Source organism: Phalacrocorax carbo, chromosome 3 (assembly GCF_963921805.1).
Source record: "Phalacrocorax carbo chromosome 3, bPhaCar2.1, whole genome shotgun sequence".
Classification (NCBI taxonomy): domain Eukaryota; kingdom Metazoa; phylum Chordata; class Aves; order Suliformes; family Phalacrocoracidae; genus Phalacrocorax; species Phalacrocorax carbo.
In genome coordinates, this window is record NC_087515.1 from 6,540,676 (window position 1) to 6,562,110 (window position 21,435).

At 49.5% G+C, this 21,435-nt stretch overlaps 1 long non-coding RNA gene across 1 annotated transcript in view; it reads right to left on the minus strand.

Annotated features, from left to right (window-relative positions):
• Positions 1–12,998, minus strand: part of LOC135312812 (uncharacterized) — a 29,438-nt gene extending 16,440 nt beyond the window's left edge. The window contains exon 1 of the long non-coding RNA XR_010372430.1: positions 12,737–12,998. This is a non-coding gene — a long non-coding RNA (uncharacterized LOC135312812). The remainder of the gene's footprint in view (positions 1–12,736) is intronic.
• Between the last annotated feature and the right edge of the window lie 8,437 nt (positions 12,999–21,435).

The following is a 21,435-nucleotide window of genomic DNA, read 5'->3' on the forward strand; positions in this document are numbered from 1 at the left end:
CAGCCAAAAGTCATTTTCCCTCTCCCAGTTTAATGATTCCTGGTTGCTGGAGCTTGGTACCCCCGGGAGGAAGCGTGGGCCAGCCTACACTGAATACTGCAGGGAAGGGAGGTAGAGGATCTATAAATGTATTTCACACAAGTGTGTGCAAAATAACCCAAATAAATCACCCTGCAAAGCTGTTTTTAACAATTAGCCTGCTACCGTTAGCACCGGCCACAATTAACACGCTAACTTATTTACATGTCGTAAATCCACAGCTCACAAAGACCTGTTGTACTGACTTTTCACCACAAACCCGTGAGCTCTGGTAAATTTGTTAAATCAGACTCACCCCTTTCTTACAAAGGGTTTCAGCAGCTGGCAGCAGCATGAAGGTAAATCACACACGGGCTGCCTTCTCTCCCCGGACTCCGATTACAGCTCTAGCATTCACCCGTTTGCAAGTCCAATTCCTGATTAGATCTGGGAATCCACGTGGATCTGAGCAGGGAAAAACAATGCACCGAGGACTTGGAGATAACTAACCCCCTCGGAGCCCCCACAGACATCCCCCAGCCTGGCAGCTGCTTCAAGGCAGTTTTCAGTTTTAATCACAAATTATTTTCATGTCAGCCCACAGTAAAATTAAAACAAGTGTCACAAGACAAAGAGGACTGACTTTGGTTTACAAGTTTCATGCAACATCCTTTGGGGGTTCTAGTTCAGTTCCAGGAAAAGCAAATCAGCAGCTCAGATGAAGCAGATGCACCCCGGAGCGCCCCAAGGCAGCGGTGCCATTGGCTCCGCACGCCCCGCGGTATGTGCAAGCAGTTTCTGCACATGTCAGTGCCTCTGGCTAGTACCACCTGTGGGTTACATTTAGCTGTGTCTATGTACACACTGCTATAGATGTCACTGCATGTCGTACATCCGCCCTGCTCGCTGGCCAATCCCAACAGGGAAATAAATCACTTTCAAACAGCTTGCACCAGACTCTGTCATACCAGGTGACATTATGTGAGGGAAGCCAAAAGCAAGTTATGTTTGAACCTGCACTATCCACATAGGTTGACCAAGCCATAAATATATCGATATATCGGTATACAGACACCCAGAAGTGTGCATTTGCTCCTGCATGTGCAGATGCGCGCTTGCAGCGTGGTCTGAGCACTGCCTGGCACACCAAAGTCTCACTGCAGATTAGGGACGAGGGATTATTTTTCAGTTTCCCAATAGGTAAACTAAGGATTTACTCAGCACGCCATCCCTCACACAGAGATCCTATGAGAATAAGCTGAGTTATTTGAACATTTTGAAGGCTGGAAGTGCTAAGAGCCAGACGGGAGGGAGTGGTCCGGAGGAGCGAGGGAGCCGAGCGTACGTTCAGTGGAGGAGTTGTTCCAGCTAATGCACAGAGAGCTCCTCACTCCTCAAAAAGCTGCTCCAGACAATGCCTAACAGCATGCCCATTTTGTGGAGACTCATATATTCTGTTTTTTCCTGGAAAAGGACAGAGCAGTGGTGGTTTCAGCAGTGAGTACACCACGTATTGTGCACACTGCACGGGGCTTTGCCTAGGCTCTGACCGCTCGGAGCATCACATCACCTCCAACGCGTGTTGATTAACAGAATTTTGGTCCCACCTTTCTCATCCCATTTCCTGCTCTGTTCCTGGTGGCTGCCAAGGGTGGATGCCTCCACATCCCTCTTCCCCAAAATAAGGTGGGAGCGTTCCCTGTGCTTTGTGGGACTCACTGCACATCATGATTAGCATCTTTCATCAGCAGGACAGAGATCAGTCAAACCCCAACGGCTACACCACATCAGCAGGCAAAACCCTCCAAGAAGCGTAATTTGTCTGGCCAGAATCATACTACCAAAGGGGGTGGCAGGGAGAAAATGACTGGTGGGCACCCACAGCACCCACCAGACTAAACAGTGTGTGCAGATTGAAATACAGAGCACCACTGAGCTCAGCATGGCAGGGCAGAGGAAGGCCAGTGGCAGGGAGGAGCAAAAGGGATGGATTTTCACCCCCACGCTGCTGCTGGCTGAATGGGTGAATGATTCCCCATCACACATGGCCATGATCTCCACACAGGCGAGAGGATGGAAAAATCTATGCACTGCAGCCTGAAGAAAATAACCTGTGGTTGAAATCATGCCACCTTTTAGCCAAGAAAGGTGTTAAGAAAGAGGAGGACTGAATGGAAGATGCAAAGAGGGCCATTCTGGACACTCCAGCAAGCTTTCCATCTCTTCCCTGGTGCAGAAGGGTGGCAAGGCTGCGGAGTGGACCACCAGTATATTTGCATTTTTCCCACTAATTGAAGTTTCCACTCACATGAAATTATATCCTATGTTAATAGATGGCACCTTCATTAAAATCACGTCACTTTAATTCTTTATATTTTTATTATAGAACATAAATTACACTGTTGAAACAAAAAAAAGTCATTACCAAATGAAATTCTGGAATGAAGTGCTCCATTCCAACCAGACAAAAAGCAAACGTTTTGAACAAAATAATTTGGTCTGTATATTTTTATAAACAAAACTTTGTGGCAACCAATGCAATCTTATAGAGACCATTTGTATTAATAAAATGGTATTTTTGCAATAAAAAAAATATTCATTGGCAAAGTGTTCAGCTGGGTTTATTAGTGACATTAAGAATCCTCCCGCATTCCCTTACTTTTCAGCAGCTAGCGAGGAGGTATGTTCAGAATTCCATTATTTGAAAATGAGGCAATAAATAAAATAAAAAATAAAGAGCAATTTGTACTCCTATAACGGCTTCCTCTCCAAAGCTTCAAAGCAGTTTACAGAAAAACCCCATAATTTAACCTCCCCTCTTGTAATGTAGCTATTCTCCCTTTTTATAGCTGGGAAGAATATCTTTTGAGAGAGCCTCTGCTCATTTCAAACGTCTGTATTCTGAGCGCCAAGAGCCTGATTTACCACAGTTTATTGTGGTCCGAATCAGTGACTAGGATAGGTACTCAGTATTTCTAGCAAATAAGACCACAGGCATCTCGCATCAGCTATCCCAGACTCCTGGAATCTGCTGGGGAGCTGGAGTGAATTTGGGACAGCAGGAAACCCAACCCTTGTTCCTCTGCTCCGGGCTTCTCCTCAATTTCCAGGCTCCAGGATGCAAGAGGCAGTGCCTTTCACCTTGTTTTAGCCTTCTCCAAAAACACGCAGGATATTTCAGCTGTTTTGTTAAGGGGAATAAGCACTCTCTGCAGAAGCGCATTAACCATTTGACTGGCTCAATTCTCTTTTGTCCGTTTTACAGCCTCTGCATTCCTGTTGGGCGACATTTAAAGATGGAAAAGAATTCCCGGTATTTAAAAAACTTCTTATTTTTAATGTTTTCTGGTGCCAAAACTGACAGACGTCTATGCACTTATGGAAAAGGCAGGAAAGCAGGGCTGTTTCTGGGGAAGAAACGTTTCTTTCATTTCCTTCCCTCTTCAACGTCGGTTGATATTAATTTTAAACCTGGCTGGCACTCCACAGCAAGGAGGGTGAAAGATCTTGTTCTTTCATTCAAAAAAGTATCAAAGAGATGTAGCTCCCATTTTAAAGCAACCCCACCAAGCCAGTTAGTTCCCAAAAGGATGGTGGCTTTCCTAGCAACACAGGGTTTGCCATATCAGATGCAGCAGACGACCAGATCACAAAGCCTTACTGCTTTATTCTAGCAGTGACCCGTGTTTTCAGAGGAAGATGAAAGGCCGCCATAATGCAGACTAAACATAACCATATGGAAAAATCTTGCAGCACTTAAAAAGGATAAGCAAATAGTGTCCAACAGAAATACTAGGACACTATAGCATTCATTTCTAAAATCCCATAGGAATTAGCAGGGCAATTATAATGTCTTGAATTTTCTACAGCAGGGAAGTGTTTTCCTGCTATATTCTATAGGCAGTGATGACGAGGGCTTTTCAGCACAATAAGCACAGGAGAGAATGCAAAAATATCCTGATGCCCAAACCTGCAAAAAATTGAATCCCTAAAGTCTACTGTTTTTAATGCAGGTAGGCCACGATCTGGTCTGTACCTTCAAAATTGTATAATGACAGCAACTATAAAGATTCAAAGTAGCACAAGGACCAGTGAGGCCATTAATAATAGTAATAGACGCTGGTCCGCATGAGGAAAACACTTACCCGAGGAATAAAAAAAGCCATTTTAGAACATGTTATGCCCTCTGTAAAATTCCCACTGCATTTGTACAATGCAGTAGCAATTAAGCAGCAATTCCCCATCTCAGAAAACAGGCTGCAACCCACCCTGTGTTATCAGATGTTGCTTAGGACACCAGGAATGCTCCAAATGGTGCTGCTCCTCCTGGGCTCTCCTTGCCCTCGGGGCACAGGTAGCAGCCGGGCGGGCGGGCGAGAGCCGCCCTCTCTGCTGTGCAGCTGCAGGGCAGGGACTGCTGGAACATCCCTTGCTCGCAGTGGGATTGCGAGAGGCCACATCCCTGCCCCAGCTGTGCGAGGAGAGCACAAGGAGTAAAAGCACGACCCCTCTTGCAGGGGTGTGCACAGTGGTGTTACCTGCAGCAGCGCTGCTTCCCCCCGGAGAGATGGTCTGCGTGGGAATGGGGGACACGCAGCCATCGTGGCTGCTGGCGTGAGGCTCCTCATCTGTGCTGTTAGGGCATGGGTCCTGCCTCGCTGAGCACTACCGATAATCAGTAACCTTTCAGGCGCCCTCCTTCCCCTGTACCTCCAGCTGCCATAGGTCTGCAGGCATATAGCTGCATTGGCAACACACATACCAAATGTTTCCGTTCCTTTGGGTTTTGTTTTTTTTTTTCTGGGTAACTCTGGAGAGTAAACTGCACAGAAAAGGATTTCGCGAGTCACCATTTTGCTCCTTGGTTGCACAGCTTCGATGCTCAAATCTTTTCCCCCACGGGTGGTAAATGCAGCTATTGTTTTGCCAGTTGATGGGGTTACTCCTTTTTTGGAGAGCCTCATGAACCTGTGTGTGGCTGCCAAGGTAATGCATGATGTTATACAGTTTAGAAACCAGCCCCAGTTGTGTAATGATACCCTACCACCGCCAAACAACTTAGAACTGTGTCAGGCCAGGGAGAAAACAAGCCTGGAAGCTAAAGGAGAGAAGATTAAAGCAAAGCAGCAGCATGTTTTTTAATTGTGCCTTAGAATTTCTAATCTAGTTAATGGCCCTTCCAGCCCATCTTGTGTAAAGAAACGAGCATGTGGCATGTACCGAAGGAGGATCAACACTGACACACCAACAGATGCACTTATTGGCGTAAGAGACTAGATTAGGTTTTGGACTGGGTTTTTTTACTTGTTAGCTAGCCAGCAGCAACTTGCTTTTTTGGAGGGTAAGGGAGGGATCAAACAATTGCTGCAGAGGGATATTAGTTCCTTGGCACTTCATCTTCCATTACAGATTCTTTGCTTGAACAGGAGACAATGCTGCCATTCCTTCCCCCTGACTCACTGGCAATTCTTTATCCATCTCTGGTTTGCTGCTTTGGAGAGTTTTTTGGCTGGAGTTTGATCAGCCCATCCTGCCCTTTTATTCTCTCTCTCTCCATATTTTCCAACACTTCTGTCTCCTTCAACACTTCCTAGAGCTTCTCCATGCAGTGGAAGTCTGCAAGTTAACCAAAAGTTAAATGTAGTCAGCTTGATATGCAATTTTTCTTGCCCATTTGATGAACATAAGGAGTGAGCGCCTCGTATTGCAAGCACCCCGGCACACGTGGCGAAGCATGCAGCAAAGAAGGTGGAAAGCGGCTGTCTGCGAGATGGATGCAACTAATGTTTAATGGCATGTGGATAAAAGCCAGCTCTGTCCCCTTTCCTCGGGAGCATTGCCCCACGGGTTGACAGAGGGCTGTTCACTGGAGGGGCCAGAAGTTGTTTAGGACAACTGAATTCTAGCTAGTTGGAGGTGGCAGATTGCAAAAGCCCCCAGAGCCTGGCCAGGATGATGGCAGTAATGCCTCCCTGAGGTGGGTTAGAGGTGCCACGGGAGCTCTTGTTCCGATGGCAGAGTGCTGCCGGAGGTGTCGTGCCCTCCTGCCAGTCTCACAGGTTTTCAGAATCCAAGCGGCAGCTGAGCAGAGGCTGGCTCGCGCACACACACCTCCTGTCCAGCCCACGAGTGCCCAGGCTGGTTCCCCTTTGCCATCTCGCCACATCCCTGCAACACAGGCAAACGAAATGGGGTAAAGATTTGGGGCAACAACGGCATGTCCAGCAAACTGGGCTGCACTTTTTGTTAGCCCTTTGTCTTCTTTCGCTCTTTCCTCCTCTCCCTTCTGCTGTATGTTGCACCTCTGTGCGTGGTCCCCATGGATCCCCAGCCCTGCAGGAAGAAGCTGCTGCTCAGACACCGTGTCACTGCTTCAAGGGTGGCAGGAGCGGGGATGGTGACTTTCACTCAGCAAAGCAGAGATGCCACAGCCAGGGCTGCTCGCAGGCAGGGGGATGCCCACCACCAGCTGGGTCTGTGGCTCTCCTGCAACCACCCATCTGCAAGGCTGAACCTCTCGGGGAGGCTATTCGTGGAGCAAAGGGAACCATTCCTCCTTGTAGCAGCAGCCTAGGCAATGCGGAGGGATGCATTTCCAGAAGACAGCAGCGGTCTGAGGAGTCCTTGCGAACGCCTGGCTCCAAAAGTGGTCGCTGCAGGGGTCAGAGGCATGCTGGCTGCTGAGCCTACGCCCTCCCTACAGTAGGAGAATGCATACCGCTTCCCTAGAGCAAACAAACAGGAGCACCCCAGCCAAAACCCTCCTAGCCTGCAGGAGAAGTGCCAGGCAAGGAAGAGAACAATTCACCCACCTACAGATGAGATCGCTATAAAAACAACCGCATAGGAAAGAGGCTAGCCACTTGAAGGGGCCAGTTAAGCAGGCAGTAGAGAGGCCTGCCTTGCTTCCACCCTCCAGAGGGCTGCCAGCCTTCAGCCTGGGGGCTCATGTGTCCCAGGAAGGAGCCAGTGGAGCCTCACCACCCACTCTGAGGGCTTAAACATCTAGCACGCCTCCCGCCACCCCACGCGGAGGGGTCTCACTGTTTCATCCAGCCAAGCTGCTCCTCCAATGGTTTTCCAAGCACAGTGTACTTATTTTTTTAATTGGGTGAGCAGTAATGACCGAGGACAAAGCTAGTGAGGAGCAGGAGGGCTCTCATCCAGCCATATGTCCCCCCCTGGGCCAGCACTAGCATCCCTGCACCCAGCTGTGCTCCAGCCCCAGGTGCTGCAGGCGGGCTTGGGGTCCCAGCCTGCCCTCTGGGCACAGCAGGCATGCCATGGAAAGCTATCCCATGCCCACAAAAACTACAGCCTACAGGCAGGTTTGTGCTGTAGGCTTTTTTGTCGGCACAACAGTGTCACTGAGGTGTGTGCAGGGATGCAGGTTGCCAAGGCAGGATACACCCACAGCCCCGGGAGCATTGATGCAGCTCCATGAGGAAGATGGGCAGGCGCCCTTCAGTCCCATGTCCCAAATGCCACCACATGGGTTTTGCTGAGCATGGAGGCCTGAGCAGAGATGTGGCTGGCCCCCAGAGGAGGCAGATGGTGCTTCCTCTGTCCAAAACTGCAGGTTGTTGGCTCAGGGCACAAATGGCAGCAAAAGCATCAATCTTTCTATAGTAAGTGCAGAGGGGCTCCAGCTGCCAGCTCGTGACCTGATGTGCAGTTCTGAACCCCTGGATCAGCTCCCCGTGCAGAGGCAGGACAACCTGTTCTCGGTCATAGCCCTGCTTGAATCTGAGCCCTTCAGGTCCAAAACAAATAACAACCAGTTCCTGGTGGGGCTGAGGAGCAAAAAGCAGGGCCATAAGCAAGACCCAGGTGGGAGCTTCTGGCTCTAAGCCCGAAAGGGCTGGGAGGGAGGAGGAGGAGGCAGCACAGTGACGGGAACACTGCTCTCCAGAGAAGGGGTGCAGCAGTGGTGGCAGAGAGTGCACAACCCAGCTCATAATTGCTTGTTAGGGAACCAGCTATGCATTTAGGAGATATTTCCTCATGCCAGCCATAGCTAGGTACTAAAGGGTTAGCAGCATGACAGTGGGGCTTCCATCATCTCCTGGCAACCCATGGCACTCACCCATAGGTACACTTGCACTCACACACGTGGACAAGCCCAGGGATAGCCACTGTTCTTGAGACCACAAAATGATGTGGTTTGAAGAGCCCCAAAATGCTGATTTCTCCCTCAGCAGGGACACAGTTCTCCAGAAATACAAAAAATATTCCTTCCAAAACCTCCCTATCAAACATTAGTCCATTGGGGAAAAAGGATACGCTGGACAGTAAAATACTGTAACTGTCTGTTAATGCCATTTGGGATGCTGTTGAAAGAATTTTGGAACAACTGTGAGACTTTTTGGATGCTCAAACACTGAATGAGTCAAAAAATCATCCGTGTCCTACAGAGAAACATTTTAGAAAACAAAGAAATTGGCTTCTAGCAACATGATGTAACCTTGGTTTTTCCTCCCCTTATTGTAAGTGCATCTCTGGGTGTTTGCTTTTAAAGCTGTATCCATTAATAATGTGCCTCTATATTTATTTAGAGATATGTCAAACAAGGAGCGCTTATCCGTAGCTCCAGGCAACCCAACAATTTTAATACATAAACAGCTATATAAATGAGTCTCATAATCGTCCAACAAAAGCTTCAGCAACAAAGAACCCCATATGCACACCGTCTCTTCTCAGGATGCTCAAAATTCAGCATCCGCTTCAGCAGCCAAGGAGAATAAATAAGCTTTCCAAGGGAACCAGCTCAGGTTATTACAGATCAAATGGGGGAACAAGTTGTTTGCCTTTTCTTAACTTAAAAAAAGCCAACCCACAAATGGAAAAACATGGACCAGATTTTCAAGCAAGCTCGGCACGTTGCCTGCCTAAATTACACTTACATGCAACTGCATGCAAATGTGTCGTTTCCCTGGTCATTTGCCTGAACTGCATCCACATTTTCCTCAAATGCCTCCTTGAGCATGACAAGACACGCCTGAGCAGCTTCCCCAGCCTTTCAGAAATCAGAGCATGGGCACGCTGGTACGAACAGAGGAAACACCTGCATTTCTCCGCAGCACAAATGCAGCCAAAATAATGATGAGTCTGAAAAAGACTGAAGGCAAAGGTCAGAGTGCTGGGACTTTGCAGAGCTGAGGGGGCTCAGCTTGATACTTGGCAGGAGGGGGCCTTATGCCCTTGTGCTTTTACACATATTTTGATATGTGAGGTGGGGAAAAAAAAGCGCCAAATAAAAATAAGCAAACATTCTCAGCTTCTGCTGCAGTCCGTAGATGGGTGACTAAACACTGCTGGTGATAGCTCAGCCTCATCAAAGCCTGTTGCTGTTAGCTTTGTCCCTTCCAGAGAGACGAGGTGCTGTGGAAGCACTTCAGGGCTGCCTCTTGCAGAGGTGAAAGGAGGTGCACAGTGGGGCATGATGTGATGCCCCCCTTCCACAGGCAAGTCACCGTGCTCCTGGACAGTGCCAGCTGCTGCTTCGGGCCAAACCCTGCTCTTGGCCCCACCACTGAAAAGCCAAAAATGCGCTTGCTGAAACCTTGCAGGCCTTTCTGTGCACACCCCTTCCCATGAAATACTGATGGTGATGTTTTGGCTGGCTGGGCCGGGACCTGGGAGGCCCTGGTTTCCCCCGGGGACATGCCGCTGATCTCCCAGCTGGGCATCACCCATCCCAGTCCAGGAGAGCTGTTACCGAGGGACCGCACCAGAGGCAGCAAGAAGACTCTGCCTCCAAGCTGAAACGCTTTTTCTCTTCCTGGCTGGGGGTTACATGCAGAAGATTTATAACAAAGCACCACAAGAGAGAAGGGGAAGAAAACCCTCAGTTCAGTTTAGACATCTTTATTTTTTAATCCTCCTCCTTCTGTCTATCTGATGCCCAAAGGAGTCCCTCCCTTCCTGCTCCCCCTCGCTGCAGCACAAGAGGAAAAGTGCTTGAAGGGCTCTTGGGGGGCAGCAGTGAGGATGTCTGCTTTGCCTCCACTCGTGCCGCTCTTCCTTTTCTAGCCTTTCTGACATCCGAAGAGGAAAAAGGCAGGACTGTCTTCCGCGCCCAGGTGCCTCTCTCACACACACAGACAAGCACATTCCCATTCAAAACAAGATTGCAGTGCATTGAACTTGTCCCTGAATGTAACCCTTCTAAGCTTGAATAGCCCTGCTAGCTCCTGCCTTGGGCAAGGTTTCAGTTTCCCTGTGGCTTGATGACGTGATTTGGGCAGGATTTATGAGGCTTACAAAAAAGCACAATTAAATCTAATGGGCAATGGAGGGGATTTTTTCCTCCCTCCTTCCCTCCCTCCCTCCCTCCCTCCCTCCCTCCCTCCCTCTCTCCCTCCCTCTCTCCCTCTTTTTTCATTGCTGGCTTCTAGGACCAAGGCAATGAGTTGGCAAAGTCTGCTGTGTTGGCTGGATCCTGAATTTCTAGCCAAAAAACTTTGCTCCAGGTCTAGTTAAGTTGATTTCCTAAAGGTTTTAAAATATTTTCTTTGCTGTAAGCTGACTGAGAAGCCATTGACATTTCAGTTGAAGAGCAATCAAAATACAGAACCTGAAGGACCAAAGCCATCTCTGCAGTAACTCCGCTGTGGCCAGTTACCGCAGCTGCCGCCAGTGAGGAAACCAGCTAGGGTGGATGTCCTGGAAGGTAAGGAAAGAGAAGCCAGGGTGGGACTGAAATATCCCCTCTGCTTCCACAAGAAGAGGCATCCCGCTCGGGTCTCTGCCCAACCCTGAGAGCTCAAAGAATGAACATACCCAAACTCAACAGGAACAAGCACAACCTCCCCTGGAAACCACGCATGCTGGTAAAGCCAAAGCCTGTATCCCAGCTGTGTGCTATGACTCCTGTTTAATAAATAATAATGAAGTGTGTTGGAACTGTGTCAGCTATGTCATTTCAGGTAAGAAAGACTTGTGTTTTCTAGGTACTGGCTCTGTAAATCCCCGAGGAGCATGCTGCCAACACAAGCAGGGGTCACACTGTGTTCAGCAAGGCACGTGTGAATCGACAGTCACGTGCGCCCAGGCATATGCATTTCTCTCTCTCGCGGAAACATAACTGCAGATCTCGTGGGCTGATTTTCTTAATCCAAAACAAAGGTCGAACAGAAAGTATGCGGCTTTTTTTTATCTATGGAGAGATGTAGCCATCAGGCTTTCCAGAAGCATCAGCAAATTCTGCATGTTCACATTTAAACCCCTCAGAAAAGCATTGCACCCTGCCCTCCCAAAAGCACCCCTGTTGAGTGCTGGGCTGGCAGCGCCAGGAGCCAGGCGTCCAGCGCAGCACCAGCCAGCCCAGCATGACCTGCAGCAGGGCCGGATCCGCCGGGAGCCGGGGATGGGGTGAGCTCAGAAACAGACCATCCTCTGAGGATGTCAGCCCGCTTGGATTATTTACTTATTTCTTACTACATTACTGAAAAAGAGAGTGAGAAAAAAACCCTCCCGACTCGCCCAAAGAGGAAATGAAAAGGGAAACTTTGAGATTTCTCATCCCTCCAGAAAGCCCCTCGGCCGGGTGCAAATATGGTCATCGCAGCCGCCCCGCTCGCTGCCCGCAGCACTGCTGTCCCGTCAGGCCTTGCACTGCCTCAATTCTGATATCAATAAGGAAGTACAATCACTTAACCACAAAGCCAGTTTCTTTTCTAAGCCCTCGTGTTGCCTCAGAAGGTTTTTAAACAAGACGCTTTCCTGTTTTTGAAACCTGTGCATCCGTATGGTTTGCAGGTTACTCAAATAACCTTATCACTTGAAGCAACGCTGGCATGAATTTCAAAACTGCTTACTGCGGTGCTCCCCTCCCCTCTCCACACATATCTATTTACTCACAGGGAGCCTTATTTACAGTATCTTCTTGCCAACTGCTGACACAGAAGAAAAAAAACCCCTCAGTTACACATTAAGCTTTATCGTTGAAGTATTCATGGCAGACGGCGTCCAAACAGAGTTAACTGACTGACCTTAGCTTCGGGTAAGCCACACAAGAAGGAAATTTCTATTGCAATCTGCTTGCACGGGCAGGGCGCATTTAGCGCCACCAGCCTTTTCATCTCCTCCTCACCTTCATCTGAGCTAAAAAGGCTTTTCAAAGAAAACACAGTTTTGTTTTCAGGAAGCCAAGTAAAGTAGAGCTGGTTCCTTATAAGATCATTAAAGGAGGAATTACCAGAAGGAGAGGTTTGCTGGTAAATATAAGGCATGGAGAGGGCTGCCTGTAGTACAAATCCTGACCTAAAACCCATGCAGTCTGCAAGTCAAAACTAGCTCTTGTGCTGAAAAGGGGAAAACGAAGAAGACTGCAGTACAAGAATATGCCATACAGAGGGTCTGGAAAATCCAGAAATCAGCTTCAGTATGCCTGTTTTGTACAGCAGCTTTAGAAAGATCTGCCAAACGTAACAGTTTCACTTGACAGTCATCTTCTGGCTTAACTTCTGAGCTGGCCGGTGGCCATCTCACATTGCACAATAAATGCCTGCAAAATTAATCATAAACTCCCTGCCTGGAACTCCCAGTGCTGCTCTCCTGAAGGGTACCTGCAGCCTGCTCTGAAACCCTGCCAGCAGCTCAACTTCTGTTTTCATTAATGGCCCAGCCCGGGAGGGAGGACAAACTGTCACAAAAACAACCCGTGAACTTTATTCTTCCACTCCTGCTTCTGCAATCTGCTGGCTGAGCCATTTACCTTCGTATTCATTTCGTGACAGCCACATGATAGTAAGGCACACAGGCACTTATCTGAACCTCGCACTTCGCAGCCTTTCTTCTCACAGTTAACACTCAGCTTGTGAAGAAAGTCGTATGGTCAGGCCCAGAGAAAGAAGAACCAAGAGCTGCTCTCAGATGAACGTATCCCGATCCTCTCTCTCCAGTAAACTTACTACCACTGATTTGGCAGGGGTGCGGGAAGGTCCCCGTGCTGCAACTCTGTCCGCACACGTTGATTTTGTCAGAGGACACTGATAGGAAAGTGGATTTGTTGTTTGTGAAAATCGCTGGCTCGCCAGGCCTGCCACGGGAGCGTGGTGCAGGGGCATGGAGCGGGACATCCCTGTGGCGGTCCTGCTTCTGCCACTCCCTGGGTAAACCACGTCCCGCTTCCTTGCTCCAGTGTCCCCTTCTGTAAAATGACTTTCTTCTGCCAAGCAAGCCGCTCTACAGCTTGGAGGGAAAGCCTCCGTGCCCTATTCCTTATCCCTGGCACACAGTGTCTGAACTCGGGCTGTCTTTCCCCGCTGCCCCTGCCCCACCGCTGCACAGCCCATGCTCTGGACACATCGTTAATGGCTTTGCACCTCGTTGGCAATGGGGATCTCTCCCTCTGTGAGCTCGCTGGAGAGCTCAGGCCCAGGCAGCCCCCAGACCCTCTGAGCACACTCAGCTCTCACTCGACTTGCACCAGGCAGCCGCTGTCGCGCTGCCAGCCCTCGGCTCTCCCGCAAGGAAGCAGCCTCCGAATCCAGGGTGCCATCTCTTTTACCCGCAACTCTGATTGAATCATTCGCTTGAAAAAATAAGTGAATTGCACTCCTGCTATGTTAATTAGTTCTTCCTATATAGTACTCTTCCTCCAATAGACTAAATTGAATTGCTCATACAAGCACCCCAGCAAAATACAAAAAAACCAAGCAGGATTTAAACATCTCAAAAAGAGAGAAAGAATATATTTTCCTAACATCTCTGATAACAAAACACAAAGGAATAAAACAAATGTGATTAAAACCAGAGATAGCAAACAGCACACATTTTATTGCTATGTTTTCACTTCTTATTTCTTTTTAACAAGGATAAAAATTAACTTGTGCAACCTCCGCCAGGAAGTGAGTGGATCTTTGAACTCTGCCATCTGGCTAGTGGAATCTGTATTTTCGTCGCCTCGGGTTACAGGTTAATCCTGCCAATTTTTATTATTTGTAGAGGTAGCTGGCCTCTCGGAAGCTTTTATAGTTTCTATCACAGAGAAGATTGCTGCCGAGCAAAACACATGCACGAAATACTGGGGTCAGCGTGTTGAGGACATTGAGCAGGGAGGAAAAGAGAAGTGTGGGGGGGGAAAGACGACAGTTCTAGCTAATCTAAAATTATCCTTTTTATTACAAGAGAAGCCGTTGCAACATGTGCTGGCGAATTTGCCTCACATTGCAAGTCAGCACAGACAGGAAGGCTGAGCACTCCCTGCTCATGGTGGAAGTCGAGCCCGAGCATGCCCAGCAGCTGGGGAGCCCCACGTGATGACAACAGCATCCAGCTCCATCTGGTGATGTGCTCCCGCCCCCCCGGGCACTTTTCCATCTAGTCTTGCAAGCAGCTGGATCAATTTACTCTAGCCTACGGTGCGCTGCACAGGCACAGACTGAAATTATTACTCATGGAAATCCCCTCTGTCTCAGTGCTTTGAACAAGGAATCAGGTAGCTTTCATGCTCCTGACAATTAATAGCCTTTGGTCGAGGGAGAACAGTGCAAACACGCTGGAAGCGATGGGTTTCAAAACAGCTTGCTTAGTTTCTAGTAAATTAAAGGGAGTGGGCGGTTGAGGTACAAAGTAATATTATCCAGTACAGTGTGGTCTTCATTGACGTCAGCAGGACATTTTTCTTCCTCTCTTTCTCTCCGTCTGCCTGCCTCCCGAAAAGAGGCACATGGAGGTTAGCTCTGTGACAGAAGCATGGCTCATACCACCCAGAGAACCTCCAGCCTTCCATCAACAAAGCCAGAACGCAGATGCTACCATATTGCAAATGAGCAGCACCAAAATATATGCAAGTCATTTCAGAGGAGGAAAAAAGCTGTTGGAAACAGAAATCATGAGGACTGACAGTAGGCATTTCTCTTAATGTTGCATGATTAACCGTTCTGACTAAGACAATGCTCTTCCTGTGGCTAAGAACACATCCTCATCTCAGATTTTGCTCGAAATCACATATTTGACTATGACCAGTCTCCACAACTGCTGTGCCCCTCCCAGCATAGCTCTGTGGTGTCTGTGACTCTGTTTTCTCAGTCTCACCAAACACATCATTTTCTCTGAGGCCCCCGTCCTGTAGGCTGGAGGCATTATACAATAGCTGCCAGCTTTGCATTGAAAATATGCCAAGAAGTTCAGCAGAAAATTTTGCTACGCTTTCAGCAAACTTTTCAAAACGTGATTTCTGCATAAGAGCATGTGCAGGTGCGCACTTGCAACCTTTTCATACGCCGTTATTTGTATACTAAATAAAAGGCGGTTGGACAGCAAATAAAAGGATGCACAATGCTGCAGTGTTGCAGGTAGGAAAATGGACCCACCCTAAGCCCGAAGGTATCAACTTCCAGGCGAAACATAACATGACAGTGCCCACATTTTCTACGTAAAAAACTTGAAACACAGAAAGTGTTTGAGCCAGAATTTTTTTAGGGTTGCAAAAGACAAAGGGGACTTTTTTATAACAAAAATGTGTACTGAAGCTGCTGTGCCAGGTTCTGACTCAACACAGACACATGCATACTTCTCAAAGTGGAAGATTTTTCCAGTAACCGAGTGGACTGAATGAGCTCATCATGACCCACTGAGCAAGTTTTCTTAGTATTTGTTTTGAGCAAGAGAACAGCTTTGATCGGTGTTTGCACTCATTTGACTTTTCCCCTCTTCCCAAACTTTTGTTCCTTTCATGAAACACCCTTTCCATTGGGCTCTTCTTAGTAAAAGGAGCAATTTTTTCCTCAGTGTGGCCACAGGACTTAAGTAAATATCACTGAAGCATTAAAAATCAGATGTGTTAATGAAACGATACTGCAGGTGTTGTCAAGTTGCAGGATCGCCAGGGCAGGCAAGGGAAAAGAGGACTGTCCAGGAAAGCTGAGAGACACGATGGTTTCACGAAACACCACAAAGACAGACAGTACATCGTTGTGCAGGAGGCTGAGGGGAATATGTGAAAGTGGAAGACCATGACTCACTGCAAACAAATTATGTGATCACCGTCTTTGGCACATTCTTCTGCTCCTTCCATATCCTGATCTCCTGGCTTCCTTATGGTCACCCATGCAACTTGGCGGCATTCTGCCTGCTGTTCTGACGGGCGTTTTGTGCTGCTTGTTTAAAGTTAAGCTCTGAAACTTAACATGCTGCTGTAAAGGTTGAGGAAAAGGTCTTGAACCAACTCTCATTTGGCAGGAGTAGCTACGATTCCACAGCAACAGACTGGGCTTTGCTGCAACCACCACACCTCCTCATGCGCCCGCCTTCGGGGAACGAGTCACTTATTTTTACAGATAAGTGTTGCGCAACGTTAGCCTTTTCTGCAGAGTTCCCTGCTGAGGTCCCTTTGACAAGAGCGTCTTTCAGGATTCATTCGCAACCTTCATCGGTGCGTTTTGGAAAAAAAAAATAAATGAGAGGAATTAATAGCTATCCATAATTACGACTCAGCGTGGTAGTGCCTGTGGGTTAATGGAGCCCATATCTCCAAGTTGCCACTCCTAAGTTTTAGCCACCAACTTATGCTCCCTTCTTCCTGCACAGGGAAAGTCCCTATCACTTTACACACTAAGCAAAGACAATTACCCTCCGGACTTTGAAAGAAAAGGAGTGCTAGTGAATACGTAAGTCTGCTAAGCAGCACTTTCATTTAAAAGACAACATTCCCCCATTTTCACACCCAACAGGCGCAGCCCAGGCGGTGCCTGCTTTCTTCCACAGTCTCACTAAAGCGTAGGAAAGGTGTCCCGGAGCTCTGCCTACACAGCCTCAGGCTCTCCAACTGAGCATCTTAACTCAGCTGTGGCCGCAACGGTCTGCAGCACAATATGGCCAGCCATGGCAGAAGAGGAAAGGAAATCCACAGGCTTCTCTGTTTCTATTTTTCAGCTATGTTTGGAGATGTGGTCGAGTCCTGCCCACACCAGTCTGCAGAGCTATCTTCAGACAGCCTTTGGTGACTCCACCAGCAGAGCTTGAGCCCAGGTTTTAAGCTCCAAGCAAGGAGGCCTGATAGCGAGAAATAGAGCCTGGCTAGCTCAGCTTGGGCTGAGGTTGCCAACATACACTGTTTTTGTGGCACAGGATCCAATGGCAGCTGCCAACTTGTGTCGCCCCAGCCACCAAACAGCCATGGGCCAGCCGTGGGTCTGAGCCATCCACACTGCAGGCAAGGCTGCACCACTTGCCTGAAGGTGGGAAGAAGGCCACCAGGCAGAGCGATGCCCCATCACCCCTGGACAAATGCAAGCAAAAATGTTAACCGTCCCGTGAGCCAGGCCCCTTGAAAATGTCTTCTGTGATTGCCTCTGACCAACCGTGGTGAGAGGCATGCGGAGGGAGATGGCTGCACCTCTCAGCCGGCAGGCAAAGGGTTCTTTACAGGGGTGCCCCTGAACTACTATTACCACCACTCCCCTTCGTTACAAAGCCTTCAGAGAGCTTTCCAAGATGGTATTTTAGTGATCAAATAAAGGTCAGTCTCTGCTATGATAAATCAGGGCTAGTTTGGGGGCAGGTTCAGCTGACAGAATCATCTGACCAGTGCAGCTGTGTGCAAACCCAGAACCAGTTCCCTTCTTGTGTCCCTGTCAGGCTGGGCACGAAGCTCAGACATCTGCTAGTTCCTGAATTACAGTGTGCACGCAGTAACGGACGTGCCCTGCTCGGGGAAGCTTGTGTTTATTATTTTCCAAGCTTTGCATCGACTACACACACAACTGGACCGCAGTGTCCGGTCACCGAATCTGTTGTGTGCAGCTGCCTCAGCTGCTAAAATGAATGGTGACTTCGTAAGGCTGTGGCTTCCCTAGTGAAAAAATAAAAATAAAGGAAAAAAAATTTGCATTTCCTTTTTTCTGTCTTGTCAAATTGTTCCCTTTGAGAAATTATGCAAAGTCCTGCTAAGTAGCATTGTACCTGTAAGGAGGGCAGCAAGCACAGCCATATCACTCACAGCCTACAGCTCTGCTCACGCCCAGCATGAACACCTGGGGACGGTTCACAGCCACCTGGCGGGAGCCAGTGCGTCCAAGGGCTCCGTGGGTTTTGGGGGGATTGATGTAAACCCTGAGCCAGCACAAGAACTGGCCCCATGCCACTTTCCACGGCACCTCCCGGGCATCATGCTGAGCACCAGCATAACTGGCAGTCCCGTGTGCCTTCCCGGTTGTGCTGCCGTGCCAGCCTGGATCCCAGTGCACCCCCAACCCCTGCTCCCCCCTGCCTGTGCCTGCCCGCTGAGGGGCTGTTTGTGCTTTGCCACGAGAAAGCTGCTGCCCTGCTGAGCAACTCTGAATCATCCCGTCCTCGCAGGAAACAGCGGCTGCCAGACCCCAAGACCCCACAGCATGCCGGGGTGCCCCTCCAGACCCACAGATGCCACCACCAGGGCAGGTGGCAGCGGGGCAGGGTCCCCCACAGACAACGCTGGGGGCCAGCGTAATAAGCTCCCACCCCACAGCTGTTGTCCCAGGAATGAGCCTGAAATCCCCCTCCGCCATTCCTTTGCCAGCACCACCGAGCTGCACCGCTTTGACCTTTTCAGAGAAATCTGCTTGGACGTTTCGGATCTGCCCCCACTGCGGCCTCAGCAGAGAGGGAGCTGGGCTGACCAGCTCATCGGGGCTGAGCCCACTGTAAAGGTCAGAGAGGCACGGCCTGCCCCTGCCGCTCAGGGGGCTCACGGACCTGCAAACTCAGCTGTCGTCTTCTCATGACAACGGCTGCCATCGCTGCCTGGAAAGGGTATGAATGCAATCCTGTTAATACAACGGTTTGGAGATCATGAGGCTGTGGTCTCAGATGGGCTCGCAGGGACAGGCAGGGTGCTCTGTGCTGGCTCCTTCCCTGAGAAAACTGAGAAGGGTCTGCACAGCACAAGAAGCTGCTTTTAGGGCTGACCACTTCTCGGAGCTACCTACTCTTGTACTCAAAGGGCCAAATCCTTGTGCTCCTTATAAGCCATTTGGGTCTGCTTGAAAGAAACAGTAAAAAGACCCAGGGACTCAGAAATTGTAAAGATGAGCAAAAAACCCAAAACTTCAAGCATGTAAGCACCTCTCCCAACCCTACACAAAATGCTTCCATATTTTACAAGTTTTGAAGAGCAGGTGCATACACTTCGTGAATCAGTGAGCCTGACCCTGAAGCCATCCAAAACTCATGACCAAAAACTTCTGAGTATTTGAGGCACAGGTGACATTCTCCAAAGGTTTCCTTTTTCTATGTCAACAAACAGGTAGGAATTCTTGAAGCAGAACAACAGAAGCTGTGAAAACTTGCTCTGTGTGCCAGGAAACACAATGCATAATGGGGACACACACTCAATCCCCTCACTATAAGTAAGAAGTAAAACAGCCCCCATTTTTCTGTACCTACAGGTTTAAAAACACCCACAGACAGAAACTCCACCGCCTGTGATGTATGAGTGTTCAGAAACAAAATCCATCCCTTGGTCTCTGTCTCTTTGCCTGCTCTCCCACACCTCTGCATCCCATCTGGGGTCCGTAGGCATGGCATGGGGGCATGGCTGAGGGGGTGCTGCCACCCAAGTCCTTCTGCAGTGCCCCTCACTGTAGTGCCCCTGGGTCTTTCAAGGACGGCAAGATCCCTCTGACCCCCACCACAACCCCATCGGGTACAAAAATGTTGTGACCCCCCCCCATTTGTGGCAGAGAACAGAAGACAAAGACCCCAAGGGCTAACTTTGGGACAACTGTGGTGGTTCCCATCCCACCTATATGCCTTGCCTGGGCACCTCGGGTTTCTGCCAGAGCTGCTGACTGCTGTAGTTCATCCTTTGGTGTGTCAAAGTTGCCTAGTACCAATTTCAGTGTACCGTAACGCCCCAGAAGGCTGGACTGTGGCCACTACCAAGAGATCAGATTTGCTCACTTATCCCAGCAGCAGTCGCAAGGGCTGTGGCTACAGTAGCAAGTCATGCAGCCCAGCAGGAGCAGATCTATAGGGCAAAGCACTCAGGGCTGAGGGTATGACATCCACATAACACACGGTTTAGGGGAGGGGTTACATCAGACTAGCTGCAGTCTGGCCCTGCGGACCGAGCTGGGAAGCAGACGGGGTGCTCCAGATGGAAAGCGTCTTCCAGTTTAGTCTCTGAGGCCACACCACAAGGTGAACAGAAGCAGAGTGCATGGGAGCAACCAGGAGGTTTGCTCCAAAGGGCATCCTCAGCCCGAACTGAGCAGGTAATGCAGGCGCTCCCAGCTCATCCATCTGCCCTGGGCACAGAAGTGGAAGAGCCCCAGCACCACTGCTGCTCACCAGACACTGACTGACTTGTACAAGCAGCTCAGGTGGAGCCAGGCACCCTGACATGAGGCACAAGCACAGAGGGCGCTGGCTGAGAAGGGGAAGGACAGGAAACATATATTTAGGACAGTGTGCTTGCCAATGCTGCAGAGGAGGCAGGACGCCAGGGGATGGTCTCTGCCTAGGCACACTGGGATCCCACAGGCGAGGACAAGGTTTTCCCTGCCATCCCATGCCCACCTCCATTCCCAGCCCACACTGTGCTCCCGCAGGCTGCGGTGATGGAGGAAGGTGGTACTCCCCAAGACCCAGCACTCATCCCCAAGCTGTGCGAAGGCCTGGCCATGGGGACGGAGGTGGTGCAGCGGGGGCATCCAGCTCAGCCCCAGCCTCCACCAGGAGAAGGCAGTTGGGGGCTGGCCTGCAGCCCAGGCAGCTCCACAAAAGAGCTGTTGTCAGAAGGTTATGAAACCTCATCATTGTGAAAGCAGGAGGTGACGGTTCATACTAAGGCAAGGGGTTCCTGGGTGATTTCACTGCCGGCATGAGATGCAGTTTGCTGCATGCCACCCAGGAGGGCTGGGGTTTGGGCAGGCAGCCTGCCTGCCCCGCTGCACCTCCACAGAGCTCTCCCCCAGCACAGCAGCCACTGCAAGCCTCTGGGAGCGTTGTCCATCTCCACCAGCTGGGGCGGCTAACAGCATGGCCATGGCTGTCTCCAGGACTCAGCACCTAACCCACTGCTGCAAGACACCCCTCACTTTCAGGGCTGGGATGGTTTGGGGTTGGGATCCCTCCTTGGAGTAGTGCATTAGGGTTAACTTTAAGGAGGTACCAGTACCTGGTCTAAAGCATTGCTGTAGCTGCATGAGCAGACACCTTGTGATTAGACACTACCTTAAAATCACTCTCAGATGAGGCTCAGATAAAAACAGAAGTGCTAGTTTACAAAAATCTAAACTAGACAGTTACAGAAATTTATTGGACTTGTCCATGAAGAATAGCAAAGATCCTGATGCCTCTGCCTGCCTGGCACCCACAGCCTGCAACACCCCCGCACAAATAGCTGATGCTTCTCTGGCTGTGGCCCCGTTCATGTGTCACCCAGTTTCCTAAGTCTGCATTCAGGGAGAAAGGATTTGGGATGCCATG